This window comes from Limanda limanda, chromosome 12, assembly GCF_963576545.1.
Source record: "Limanda limanda chromosome 12, fLimLim1.1, whole genome shotgun sequence".
Lineage (NCBI taxonomy): Eukaryota > Metazoa > Chordata > Actinopteri > Pleuronectiformes > Pleuronectidae > Limanda > Limanda limanda.
Genome location: NC_083647.1, coordinates 3275687 through 3287313, shown reverse-complemented (window position 1 = coordinate 3287313; position 11627 = coordinate 3275687). Strand labels below are relative to the sequence as shown.

The following is an 11627-nucleotide window of genomic DNA, read 5'->3' as shown; positions in this document are numbered from 1 at the left end:
ACAAACTTATTTACAGAGTAATGTAGTCATAAACAATCACTCTTGTACCTTTGCTTAATCTGTAAAAACAGCTTTTGAAAGTCAGGTGCTGTTTGTCCGGTCATCTGTGGGATTAAAGACGTGTTTACCATGCGACGGGTTTTCATTAAAAACATTGCCCAAATCCTTTGTTGTAATAAAGTGCCCCAGTACACATGACAGTGATCCAACATACACCACATCAGGACCATTGAAGTGGAGTAGCTAAATGGAACTCAGCCATCATTATTATTAGGGCCTGAGCACTGACAGGCACTGTCAGACAGTGAGGCAATATTGAAATTGTAAGGATTATTATTATTCAGGCAAATTAATATACTTTTTGATGGCTTTAACATGCTCACATTTTTTCCAAACTTTGCAGAAAATTTGAAAGTGGTGAAAATTAGTTTTTTTTAATAAATCTCAGTTCCTTCTGAGCAAGACGTGTAACTAGTCTCCCTTCTTAAATCCACAGACTAAATCCACGTATGTTTTCGTTACGCAGCACTCCCTAGCCTGGCAACCATAGCTGCTGGTCCAGATTTCCCCTAGGTCTGGTGCCGGTAACAATTGGGGGCTCGTTCGGGATGATCTAGCGACAACGCCTGGTGAAGCTGGTGCCAAGACAGCGTGAACCTGTGTCCAGTGCTTCAGGGAAGGCTGCAGTTAAGTGCGTCAACTGTCACCCCTCTTTGGATGCTGGTCTTCGAGATCCAGAAGAGACTGTCTGATTTAAGTACAAGCCAGTTACGGAGAGTTGTATGTAACATAGATACAACTAGCAGAGTTGATGAGCTGAGTAAACCAGAACTGTATGACCTGATAGTTGACCACATAAGATGTGAAGAATTGACCGCCCTGGAGGATGAAGGCATGGTCCAACTCCTTTCCTTCAATGACATGTTGAGTGACCTGCTGGCCATGGACCCCGGAGTGGGTGAAGCTGAGATTGGAGATTCAACAAGCCACTAGCATGGGAGCTCCACCCCACCTCATCCTGACCACAACCATCTAGAGTCTAGATGGAGATGGATAGACTCTAGACGGTTATCCATCTCCTACGACCACAGACAGTTCCACATATCCACCACACACGGATAGAGACATTCACCCAGATGCATTGCCCACGAGAAGAGATACTGGTCAGCCAGCTGAGAATCTCACCACTCCAATGCCGGCCAAGTCACTCTCCACTGATGGTGGTTGTGCTCTTCATGGTAGAGTGAGTCTATCCCCTAGTATGGGAGAGCAGGTACTAAGGTTTAATGATGTTGCAGCTCTGTTTCCTCACAGAAAGTTTAAGTTGCTTGGTGGACAAATTTCTGATGTTGGTTCTGACATGTCATACAGTAGCTTTTGTAAACAAGTGGATGGAGGTGTTCAAGAAGGTTTTACACAGTCAGACGTAATCCGCACGGGGATTAAGATCATAAAACCTTGTTCATTCAGAGATATGTTAATGAACAAAAGTGATTTAACGGTTGATGACTTAAAGCGGTTTCTCCGCGCCCACATAAGGGACAAACAGTTCTGAGCTTTTCCAAGAGTTAAGTAATACGAAACAGCGAGACAGAGAGAGTCCACAGCAGTTTTTGTACAAAATTATTGGTTTAAAGCAACGTGTTCTATTTCAGTCACAACAGCCTGGTGCATAGTTTAGCTATGACAAGAGGTTGGTTCAGGGTACCTTTCTGCACACCCTATATCAGGGGTTAAATGAGAAAACAGCCACGTTCAACGTGACCTCAAACCCTTTCTTGTTATATTTTGAGTTCTGGTATTTTTTTTTTTGTTCTTTTTTTGCTGAACATACATTTCATGATAGTAAATTAGAAGAGCAGCGTAGTATGCATCACATTTCAATTGCAGGAATAATCACAGTCAATGTGTTAATAATAAATGAATAAATAATAATAACATGATTTTTCCAATTTATAAAATTGCAAATCTGTGGATATTGGAATTGTCACATTATACAGCACGTAAATTGTCGCTTGTCTCAAATACACTTTCCAGTCCGTGACAGGTTTTAAGATTAAGAGCTTACCTCTGAGCTTTGACACTGCAATGAACACTGACTTGATATCTATAAGATCTGCAGGAAATCTCCATCTTCATTACATAAATTACACACACAATAGAAAGCAATTTGCAACGAGTCACGGTTTGCCCCTGTGGTGCATTTCCTTTTTTTTCTTCTTTTTTTCTGTTTATTGGAGTTATAAGGATAATTCACAGTCAGCATTTGAAATACATTCTACATAATTCCCATCCCATGTGCCCTCCCCCAACCCCACACCCCAACCCAGCATCCCCTTGACAACAACAATAAATAAATAAGTAAACATGTAATGTACACTCTGCACTGTGCTATACTAAATATATTATGAATAGACCCAGTCTGTTATTTGGGTTAAATTGTCATAATATGTAAGAAAAGGTCTCCATACCTTTTCAAAAATCTGGTATTTAGCTGTTTTTTATGCTGCTTTTGCCACGAGACCTGAAAACCCTGACTTGTTTTCATTTGTTCCTATGTGTTTTATGTTTGGCATCACTAACCCTCCGTAGCTCTGACTCAGTTTCGTTTCCTCACGTGTAGGTTTCGTTTTCCCTCTGTGACATCAGAGGTGGACTAAGGTTCAGTTTTGTTTCTCTGTCACAGCTGCAGAGGTTTTAAAGCGCCGGAGCTGCGGGACGCACCTCACATGCACCATGTTTTCCTGGGGAGAGGACTGTCACCAGGTCTTCTGGTCCAAACACTCACCTGTGGACGGGTCAGCAGAGGCCAGGGTTCACCAGTTTAACCCGGGTTATCTCATCCGGGCCCTGTCTGCAGGACACAGTGTGCTCAGCTTCATCAAGACCAACGGAATTGCTTTTATCATCCGGACACATGAGAACAAGGACGGAAGAAGAGTCAGAGGGAAACAGAGTGAGAAACAGCTGCTGCTATTTATCTTTGAGCCTGTTTTACTCTTTAACTCTTTTTAAACCTGCCCACTTTATTATTGTATTATGTTATCTTTCGTGTATCTGTCTTTCTCATATCTTCCTCCTTTGTTCACCTTCATTATTTATTTTGCTATTTGATGTTTAGATTCTGACCGACCTGTGCTGCTGCATCCTCTTGACACTAAAACCAGTTCATGTCTTACCTGTGATGCTCCCAGTGAACCAGCCTCCTCCTGGTTCCTTTGTATGAGCCGCTGTGGTTTGTGTCCTCAGAGTTCGTGGAGTGCGTAGAGAAGGTCCGGGCTGTGAGCTGCACTGATGACGTGGTGTCCCTGCTGACTGACAGCGGCTCGGTTCTCTGTGTGGACACAACGCGCTCCCCCTTCACACCAAGGTCAGGGACACCAGGTGTTTTCTGCTCAGCCTCAAACTGAATGTGTCAAATGAAGACATGGGATTGTTATTATAACAATACCTATTATTATTGTTATTACAGTATGTACCATGATGATTCGTTTCTGTTCTGTTTTCTCAGGCCGATGAAGGAGTTGTGTAACATACCTGTTTGTCAGGTGGCGTGTGGGAGTCGACACTCAGTCGCCCTGACCAACGGTAGAGTGACACCCCACTGATGACATCACAAATCCATTAATTAAGATAATAGAGTTTATACAAAGATCATAGATTGTAAATATAGATTTATTTGATCTGCACAGTGGCCTCTGCTGTCAATCATGACGTCACACCTCATTTTAAATAAAAAATTGAAACCCAAATGATCAGAAACCTGGAGAAACACGTCATGTTGTCCATCTTTATTTACAGTCTATGATAAAGATGGACGACATGACAGCTGGTGGACGGCCGCAGTACAGGTCATGAAGCTCACCTCCTCCGTGTTGGTTGACGGGACATGGCCCAAACTAAAAGTTTAAAAGTACATTATTAAAGTGAATACATTTTCCTCACAGAGGGTTTCTGTCATGTTAGGTCGTTCTTATCACACTGATTTGTTCATGTTTCTGATTCAGTTTGGTTTCAATTAGTTATTTGATGATAAAATATGAGTGGTGGTGGTGGTTTCTTCACAGATGGCCGGGTGTACACATGGGGTCAGGACTCCAGGGGTCAGCTGGGTCTGGGGCAGGGGAAGCCCTTCGCCAACTCACCCCAGCAGCTCCGCTCCCTGTCATCGACCCCGCTGGTTCACGTCGCCGCGGGGGGGGAGCAGAGCTTCGCCCTCTCTGTCAGTGGAGGCGTGTTCGGCTGGGGCAGAAACGACCGTGGGCAGCTCGGGCTGGGAGACACAACAGGTGCTGTGTCTCTTTGTATTGTTCTGTATTAATTTACATATCAATGCTAAACTGTAATGTGGTGTCACAAGTTTTATCTTTTTACAAACACTTAAAGGTTCAGGTGAAAGGATCTATTGGTATAAATTGAATACAAAATAATCCCAGGGTTTTTTATCTAAATTGTAGGAATTGTTGTTTTCTTTACCCTAGAACGGGCCCTTTATCTTTAAATACTTTATATTTATGTCAGGAGCGGGTGCTCTCTAAAGAGAGGCTGCAAAATGCAACTTCACCACTAGATGTCATTACCTTGTTGTTAATTTCTCTGCTACAGACAGACGGACACCAGCTCCGGTTAAAGGTCTGAACATGAAGGGAACTGTTCAAATTTCCTGTGGGAAGGATCACACTGCTACTCTTACTAAGGTAATTTAAATAAGCTAGTAACAATTTTTTTTACTTTAAATACTAAGAGGTTGTGTTTTGGTCTGCATCTATAATGATGCACGACATGAAAGCACCCCAAAAATGAAGCCACATCATCTTTATCGCCCCCTGGTGTCTGGCTGCAGTAAATTTCATTAACCTCTCCTCCTTCTTGTTAGTGGATGGGATATTGACCAAACTAAAACATTGAGTATGCGTTAAATAAATTATTGACAGCATGAGACTGAATCACGATTGGTTGAGCGTGTGTATTATTGGGACTTTGCTAATACAGGTGGATGTGTTGATATTTAGAAACAGTGACGCAGACACTGACACTCGTTTATTTCTTGAGTTTATAACTTGACGACCAGCGATTAATGTACCACATGTGTGTAACTGTGACATGTGACACACACACACACACCCAGAGTGAACCCTGCCTTACCTGATTGTCTGCGGGACTTTGAACCGTTGCCCTCTGGCTGCTTTCTCAGGATGGTGCTGTGTTTACGTTCGGCTCGGGGCAGTTCGGGCAACTCGGGCACAACTCGTTCTCTGATCAGCTCCGTCCTCGTCTTGTTGCCGAGCTGTTGGGGGCAAAGGTCACCGAGATCGCATGTGGACTGTACAGTATACCTACTATTTCTCTTTTTGAAGAATTTCACTTCATCAAATATTGATGCTTGGATTCTGCTTTGAAGAAACAACGGGAATCAAACTGTCTCTAATGATGTTTTTAATGCTTTATCTCCTTAGACACCACACATTAGTATCCACAGACGCCAAGAAGGTTTACTCCTTTGGGTGTGGAGAGCAAGGGCAGCTGGGACACGGAGGCGAGAGTCATCCGTCCGTGCCGCTCCCTGTTCAACTGCCACAAGGTTTCAATGAAGTCATGAGGGAACAATTACCTAACAAACGAAGGAGATGATATTTTTACTCAGTACTTTTTTAATTCAAGGCAGCAGTGATGGTCCCAATATTAAAAACATCTTCGCAGGAGGAAACTGTTCATTTGCGACATGCTCGTCTAATGAGGTACCGACACTTATACACCGATACACTCAGGGATGGAAGGATAATAATGACAACATCAACTTAACTAGTTTATTTTGCAGGAAGCTCATGAGGAGCCAAACACTGACCGGGTTAGTAATGGGTCACAGTCTTGTCTTGATGACATGATCGACAAATGGACGTCTGAATGTGATTCAAAAATCTGGAAAAAGATAAAACAGTGAGTATATGACATGTTCTCTGTATGTCAGGAGTTTGCTGAGTAGCCTGATGATATCATGACTGTACCTGTAAATATATCAATTCACAAATCCAAGATCCAAACCCTTGCTATTAAATCTTCACATCGAAATCCACAGGACTTTTTCCACAGCATATTGTATGAATCAAAGTTTCCTTGAGAAAAGGTAAACACGGAACCTCTTTGCACGATTATCCCTTCTTTCTTATCTGGTGAAGTTCTAATATAAGGAGAACTTCCACTCTCACAACTTCTGATTTACGTAGTCGGAATTTTTTTCCCCCCAATTATTCCGACACCACTTGAACGCCCAACAGGCAGTGTCACAAAGCTGTCAGCATGGGTTTGGACCCAACGTTGTTTTGCTTTGTGTTGTTAGAAAAGAAAAACATTTCCAGACCTCATCAAAGTACCACGGCTTGAACTTGTCGCTTGCACGACTCGCTTTCAAGAAACTGGTGATGAACGACGATGTTTTGGCAGAGGTGCGTTACTGTTTGTTAAGTGTTGCTTTTCTAGATTTTATTGTTTTAATCAAGGGAAATGATTCCTTCTCGCAGGTGAAATGAAAACGTTCTTCTGAAATCATTAGTGGAGGTAATGAGTGAATCTTTTTCCAACGAACAGGTAGCGGCTGCTGTCCTGAAGCTGCTTCCCTCTTTCGTGGATCCAGTGGGAGTGGAGGGGTTGAGGATCTTCTTGCTTCTCAATGACCTTCTTCACGTGATCCAGAAGCTCAATTGACCACAGAGCACCGAGCTCGCTCCGGCCGTCGCTGCTGCCGTTCTGAAGCTGTCCGCTGAGAACCTTCAGGTCATAGGTACTTCGACCACTCGAGAGCAACATCGGCGAGATACTTGTCATTTATTTTTAATTTAAGATGCAGTTCATTAAAATATAATCCTTAAAATGTCCATGACGTCAAACCCAATTTCTAACCCACTTTTTATTGTCTACATTTCTGCGGTAGATTCCCATCTACCTATAGCTTAGTTCTCTGGAGAGCAGTAACAACTGCGTCACTCTTTATAGTTCACTGTCTTTACGCCATATCAGAGTTTTATTACATTTTAGTTTGAAATTGCAGGGAGTGTAAAGTAGGAGATTAAGACCTGCGTGCTGCGCAACCTAATAACTGAAGGCTTCTAGCTTCAATGGTGTGAAGGTGCAATATGTCCTTGACCTCTGCTGAGTTGTGAAATGTCCATGTTGTCTTCCTCAGGAAACTGGTGGACGACACTGTCAGCCTCCAACATATCTGCATATGTAATGGTTTGGAAGGAAGCCCTCTCAGACCTGCTGTCCTCAAGCCCTGTTTTTCCCTGCTCCGGATTCAGAAATCTGTTACAAGTCCTCAAGTACATGTACAATGTTAGTATGCCTCAATACTTGTCTTTTCCATAAATATTACTCAGCATAATCCCAATCTACGGAGCCCCCGAAGGGACAAGTGGAAGTGAAGAATTCTCGCCATGACCCTTCGGGGGCTACGTACTAATCCTGCACACTTTTTCTACAAAATGAAGCTTGTTTACTTTATATATTTGTTCACTAAATGAATAAAACCTCTGTGTTAAAGGCCAACAGCAGGACCTCAGAGTCTCAAAGGCTGCCAGACAGCGATTTCTATTTGTCCATGGACCAAATGTTTCTTGGTTTGGATCTGCATCAATGGATTTTACAGACGAAACACAAGGTAAAAAAAACCGCAAAGTTGCAGTCCCTGTCTATTCATGTAAAAACAGAATGGTGGCCACATACATGTATATTTAAAACTGAATTATGTGTCCTCGCTCTTTTCCTTTTAGAGGATGGGTGCTGAGCCTCTTGTCCTTGGTAGATTTCCAATTGTGATGGATCTGCAATCAAAACAACTGATTCTTGACGCGTATGCTGAAATCACCAAGGTAACTGAGGTCCTGAGCTGCACCTCATAAGAAAAAGCTTTTATGCCCAACACGATGGACAGTGATCGCCCTCTGCTGGATCATGAGGCAAAGTGAATGTTGATTTATCCATTCACTTTGCAGATAAAAGCCAGATGTCAGCGTTGGATGTGAATCTATAACCAGTGACATTTTTCTTTTCATTGCAGCAGGAATCATACAATAAGATCGGGTGGAATTTATTCTGCATGTATGGACCAGATTATTTGCTTGCTGAAGATGCGCTTTTTAGACTGAAGCTGAGACGAGCATCCATTTCAGAAGACACTTTTGAACAACTGGATGCAGTTCATCACAAGGAATACAAAAAAATACTTGAGGTATATGTGCTCGCCGTAGCATGGTCAGAATTTGCATTATGGACTTGTCTACTCTGATATAAGTTACAACTTTGTACTTCGGTCTTCTAGGTCTTTTTTGATGAGAACTTTACACGAAGCATTGTTAACATCAGAGACTTTTTTCATGACGTCTTTCACGAGTTGGTGTCCGACAAATCGGGGATGTTCACTTTCAATGACTCCAAAACACTTGCATGGTTCCCTTCCAACGTAAGATTTCAAATCCACATACAGGAAACCAAATATTTACTACTTTTCTACTTTAACTCTTCATGAAAAAATGACCAGTTCAACATTTAAGCTGTGACTACAGTGGATTCATGGTTTTAATTTTCACTTCCATTAACACCAGGCAACACACGACCACCACAGGTACTTCCTGTTCGGAATTCTGTGTGGATTGGCTTTGTACAACCAGTGCATCATACACCTACCGTTCTCAATGGCTCTGTTCAAGAAGCTGCTCGGTGTGAAGCCTTCGCTGGAGGACATAATGGAATTCAGTCCGGACGTCGGAAAGTAAGTGAAAATATAAATTTGAATCAAATCATTTTTTGTTGTAGGGCTCGCTGTAAGTACACTGCAAACATTGTGAAATGTCATTGATGCTTGAATATTGCTGCTTGTGTTGTGTTTGTAGGAGTCTGCTGTCCATCCTGGAAGAATCTGGTGACGACTACTTTGAAAGACTGGACCAGCCTTTTTTAGTAGGTTTTTTACAGATGGTCAATAACTGACATAATTTATCCTCTTTCTGATCAACTGATCTATTTATATCAGTTACCAAAGCAGTGCTATCGCTCTTCTTTCTAAACAGATCAGCTGGGATGGGACTGACGTTGACCTTGATCCCACGAACCCTGAAAAAACCGTGACAAGTCAAAACAAGTAAGGACCATGGAAGCAGTTTAATGTCACTTTCATCTATTTTGTGCCACAATAATTAAGAAGCCCCTTTTAAACATTTTGTAACACAATACCGGGGGTGTCAATTTTACAGTGGTACACTTACACCTATTTATGTACAAAATGAGATGTGGCCATTTAAAGAATGTAACCATCACTGCACACATTTTAATTCCTTTACATCGGCATTGTTGTTAAGAAATAAAACTCAATAGAGGGCAGCGCAGACTTGAGATTTTCTGATAACAAGAACCATGGCTATTGTTGAGGAGGTTGTGATAGTTTAATTATTTGTGATATTGTTGTTTATAACCAAGAGGAAACATGTAAAAAATAAAGAAAATAGCGCCCAGAATTCATCCTTGAGGTACACCACAAATACACTTTTAAGTGAAAGAGGGCACGTCATGATTTATGAGTTGCATGCATTTATTTGTTTGATTAAAACTAAGCATCTGCTTAACAGGAAGGAGTTTGTGGACGCCTACGTGAATCACGCATTCAACACATGTGTGGAGAGTGTGTTTCTGCAGTTCAAGAAAGGCTTCTACACGGTTTACGACCGGGACTTGTTGAAGGTGTTGGGACCAAAGGAGCTGAAGGAAGTCCTGCTGGGAAAAGACTTCTGTGACTGGGAAAAGCTGCAACAGGTACAATCAAAACAAGAGCTACTTGTGTTCCTGTGTTCTCTCTCTACAACTAAAACTAATTAATCACGTTTTCATTTGCATGATTTGAATCCTACCAATTACTATGACAGCAATTTATTTAAACAACATCTTTCACTCTAATTAGAACACACTTTACGGAAGGCCGTACCATGTTGGCCACCCCAACATACAAATGTTTTGGGAGGTTTTTGATGAACTAACCGAGGATCAGAAGAAGAAGCTCCTTTGTAAGTATTAAAATATAAAATGTTAAAGTATCACAATCAAGACAGATAAATTAAATTATATTACTAATGTACTAGACTAGACTCGCTATATGTGCTCAGGATGAAAGGAGAGCTAGTTGGTCATTTTAATATGATCCCGCAGAATTAGATTTCTTCAATCTAGAGTCAGGAACATTTAAATATGTACTTTTCTGTTTAGTGTACGATGATGATATAATTGATACACTAATAAGAGAATGCAAAGCTTTATACTGAGGATATCAACAAAAATAAATGAATTAAAAGAATCTCTTTGTTTACCACTTCTCTCTCCTCAAGGGTTTGTGACCGGTTTTGAAAGGTTGCCTATTCTTGACAATAAAAGCATGACCATCAGGCTCAATTATGTCGGCGACGTCTTTACGGACCAGTTCTACCCTGAAGCACTCACGTGCCACTCTTTTCTGGATCTGCCCCTATACTCAACCAAGGAACTTATAAAAACCAAGCTGACAGAGGCCCTGAACAACAGTAGAAGAAGCTACAAGTGAGGGTGGGACTCTGCCGCAAATATTCTGCACTGAACAGAGGGCGGAACGTAGTGAAAGCACTTTATTAATAGACCAAAGACCAGCCATTGTATTGTACCTGCACCTGTGTACTGGCTTACATGACAGGTTTACATATCTTAAGAGGGCATGTGGACTAAGGTGTTTTATAACAAAAATGAATGCCTCAAAGTAGAAATACATGTATGTAGAGAAGTCTTTGATTTACTTTTCCAACTTTGTCACATCTCAGGAAATAAATAGGGGTGATAAATAATTTTGTATATGTTTTTCTAGGTACATTATTTAATTCAACTGCAAACTTGTCCTGGGAACCTGTAGAAAATGCATTTGTGTGTGTGCACAGCAGTCACTTTTTGTATGCCTATTATAGTTTTCATTGTTCAACATTTTTTTTAGGCTACCTGCATTAAGTGTAAAGAAAAGGTTATATTAGTGCCAATCTGCCAAAGTTTGGGCGATAAATCAAACAAGGAGATCCAATATGCTTTGAGTGCCTTAATTGCCGTTAAGCATCTACTTGATCCAAGTCATTCAGAGCATTTAAAAGGAAATTAACAGCAACTAACGACCTATTGCTCGAACAATGACCATTCTTAGATATATGTGATTCAACGATATTGATATTGATAATGATATTGTCTGTAAACTGTTGACTGAATTTGTCAGGGTGGTTGTGGAGCAATATTTGGAGTATTTTTCATAAATGAGGGTTTTGATCATGTTGAGTAACAACTGCTGTCATCCTTCGATTGTGCAAATGTGCACGTGTTCACTCATTTTCTTGAATCTTGTTACAAAAAACTGTCAGACCTTAAAGGGGACATATTATGAAAATTCCACTTCTGTAGTGCTTTGGTTTGGGTATCTGGCATGTCTACCGTCCTAAAAACTCAGGAAAAAAACTACTCCTGCGATTTGTTGTGGTTCTTTATGTCAGAAACGATACGCTAGAGTGCGTCCAATGGGATTACGACTAGAATACACGTCATAGTCAAACCATACCCATGTAGGGAGTCTCGCTACATGG

The 11627-nt window shown here is 41.3% G+C and overlaps 2 protein-coding genes and 1 pseudogene across 2 annotated transcripts in view; 2 read left to right on the top strand and 1 right to left on the bottom strand.

Moving 5' to 3' along the window:
* LOC133015150 (histone H2A-like) overlaps nt 1-11627 on the bottom strand; it is a 543969-nt gene that overhangs the window by 462725 nt on the left and 69617 nt on the right. The gene's annotated exons all lie outside the window — the stretch shown is intronic.
* Nucleotides 2693-11505, top strand: LOC133015143 (probable E3 ubiquitin-protein ligase HERC4; annotated as a pseudogene).
* LOC133015148 (histone H4-like) overlaps nt 11496-11627 on the top strand; it is a 77147-nt gene continuing 77015 nt past the window's right edge. Inside the window, exon 1 of the mRNA XM_061082288.1 lies at nt 11496-11510. The gene's annotated coding sequence lies outside the window, so the exon portion shown is untranslated. The remainder of the gene's footprint in view (nt 11511-11627) is intronic.